Source organism: Notothenia coriiceps, unplaced genomic scaffold, assembly GCF_000735185.1.
Source record: "Notothenia coriiceps isolate Sejong01 unplaced genomic scaffold, NC01 NC01_scaffold00011601, whole genome shotgun sequence".
NCBI classification, from domain to species: Eukaryota; Metazoa; Chordata; class Actinopteri; order Perciformes; family Nototheniidae; genus Notothenia; species Notothenia coriiceps.
In genome coordinates this window covers 231594-234892 of record NW_011344302.1, presented here as the reverse complement: position 1 = coordinate 234892, position 3299 = coordinate 231594, and positions in this window count along the sequence as shown.

Below are 3299 nucleotides of genomic sequence, written 5' to 3'. Positions count from 1 at the left end.
GGTACAAAGACCATGTTCTGGTATACGTCTACTGTTATGCCCTGTGGGAGACAGAATTGGTTTGTTATTTGTGTTTTGTGTCATTGTGTGCCTTTTGAGGTCTCTTTGGTGGTTCATAATATTCTCTCTTTTTATCTCTTGCTGGGTGTGCTCCTCTCTTTCTGTTTGTCTTCTCTCTCCTCAGCGAGAGGTTCCGGTGCCTTGCTCACGTTACTAATATCGTCGAGCACATTTAACTTTTCTATTATGTAAACGTTGTATCCATCAGGGTTTACAAACCTTTAACGTCACACGACGTATTATCCTTTCTACTTAAGGTGCTCATAGGATAGGCGTCCTGAATACTGAGGTCACTGGTGTCGGTGCCTGAGTTCTAGGCCGAGCCGCTAGGATCCTGTGGTCGCTGGCCGTCACTAGTAGGGCTACTGAGCCTAGGGTGGCGCGCGCATATATCTGTGGATGTTTTTTTCTTTTAAACCCCTTCGACCAATTAGCCTTTGTATCCTAGCATTGTGACCATATCCTTAGATCTTCTCATTCCTTCCTTCATTCTACGGAAAGGGGCTGTTTGATTCGGATATAAGTCGTGTTTGATCCCGCGAGACTTAGAGTTAGTCGATGTGATATTCGAATAGTTTTCTTCTTGCTCTCTCTCGGCGGTGAGAATTTTGCCTATCCCACAGACGGCGCCGGCTGTGTTTGACCTTCCGACTAAGGTGTTTACCTACGACATATTCTTTTCCGAGACGAGGGTAACATGAAAATGACTCTGAGATCCTTGTTGGTTGTTGGGACGTAAGAACCTTGCGGTTAGCGGGATCGTAATCCTGTCATCGCCATATTACTAAGACAATTCATCTGACCCGCGGGACGGGTAATTCCGGAAACATGCCCACTCTTCTTCTTAAAATTTAAGATAGGACAAAGATGATCCCTCGGTGCACATTCCGTCGGTTCTTGTCTCAATTAACCACCAGGGAAAAAGGATTGAGACCCAATCATGTGCTCGACGTCCGTAAAAACGTTAGTCGGACTTCGCTGACTAGACTGAAGGAACCATGTGGGACCACATATTATTCCCGCAATGTTATTAGGTGCGGAACTGTGCATTGTTTACGCACTACCCTGATGGCGAGAAGAGACGTAGCAAAACTCGAACCGGTTGCGTGATAGCGGACTAAAAGTTACAATGCATCTACCTTCGATCACGCCCAGGAACTTTTAAGCGTAATACACCCCACAATATTCCGTATTATAGCGAACTACGGTTTATATTGTGGTTCTAAGAAATGTCAGGAGTGACCTCCGGTTTAATACGGGAGGTATCAATCATGATAGAAATCTATTAAACAAAGCATCTAACGAAGCCCGTGGTTTCATGTGATTGAAGGTAGTAAAGCGCAGCACAGAATCTGTATGTTTTTTACATCCAGTAGGTGGTCGAAAAATTCAGGGAGCTGCCGAGTCAGAACTTAAATATAAATCTACTAACTTTAAGTATGTCCGACTAATATCCTTTTGATGATAATCAACTTCTATAGTAGTGTCTGTGTTTTTATGTTTACTTTCGATTTATGCTTTACTAGGCGCCTTTTTCGTGATTGCCTCTTCGTATATATCACCACTTGTATTTTTCCAGAAAGTGATGGTGTCGTTCCTGTAGTCTTCTCTTTCGGGAGTCCTAATGTTTTCTGGGGGTGAGTCGGGGTTCGGTGTTATTGACTAATTGACCATGACCGACGGCGAGACCCGTCCTGTGCCATGGCGTCTGTGAGGTCCGCTGATACTGAGACAAATGTAACATTTGTGATATTGGGCTATATAAATAAACATTGATTGATTGATTGATTGATTGATTGATTGATAAAGATCCTCCATGGATGGCAGCTCCGATGGCATGTTCTGTGCAGTTTTCTCCACCCTCTGTAAAGCTACGATTGAGGGCGGTGCAGCTGCCGTACCAGGCCGTGATGCAGTCAGGATGCTCTCTGTGGTGCACCTGTAGAAGTTGCAGAGTATCCTGGAATCCATTTTGAACCTCCTCCGCCTGCGGAGGAAGAAGAGCCGCTGTCGAGCTTTTTTGGTGATGGTGGTAGTGTGAAGAGTCCATGTCAGGTCCTCAGTGATGTGGACACCGAGGAACCTGAAGCTGCTGACTCTCTCCTCCGTAGTCCCATTGATGGCGATGGGGGCGTTAGCCTCCTTCCCTCAGCAAGGACACTGAAAATGGGTCATGGATGGGTCTTCCAGCACGACAATAAACCTTAATATACAGCCAAGGCAACACAGGAGTGGCTAAAGAAGAAGCACATTAAGTGATGGAATGGCCGAGCCAGTCTATCATCTACCTTATTCCCATAGAAAACCTGAGGAGGGAGCTGAAGCTTCGAGATGCCAAGCATCAGCCAAAACCTGAAGGATTTGGAGAGGATGTTCAGAGAGGAGTGGACCACAATCCCTCCTGAGATGTGCACAAACATGGGGACCAACTACAAGAAGCGTCTGACCTCTGTGCTGTCCAACAAGTACTAAGACATGTTTTGCAAGGGGATCAAATTCTTATTTCCCACAGTTAAATGCAAATCAACTTTTATCTTTTATATCATGTACATTTCTGGATTTTATTTTTCATATACTCTCTAAAATAAACCTATACCATTAACTGTTCATTTCTTTATAAGTGGGCAAACTAAAAAAATCTGCATACTGCAATACTTATATCCTCCACTGTATATTGCACATAATTGATATTATTAATTAGTCTTTGTTGTTTGTTGTTATACTGTATGTGTAGGGGTTTACCAGGGACCGTGATGCTATACAGTCTGATCTCTGCAGGAAGGAAGGAGTGTGTTGAAGGATAGGGAAACAAATTAGGTTGAAAGGAGTATGTCGAAAATATAATAAAAAAATTAATTTTTTGAAAATATAAAATAAGTCAGTGTCGAAATTATGGAAAAAATCCTATTAAAAAAAAGCTATAGTAAAGTAATTCGTAAATATATTGTGAAGTCATGGTATAGTAGGTTGAAAAATATGAAAAAAGGCATAATTTAGTATGTCGATATTATCAGAAAAAAATCTTTTTTAGTAGCTCTAAACATAAAGACAAAAGTCAGTTTAGTGTTTCAAAAAATATTATACATACTATATTAATAAAGTCTCAGTATAGTACATTTAAATATATGAAAAGTGTAGTATCTTGAAAACAGTCATAATATAGTGTCTCTTAGCTCATGGCTTAAGTGACATAAGCAATATAAATCAACAGTTTCAAGAAATAAAAACTTCTGAATCAC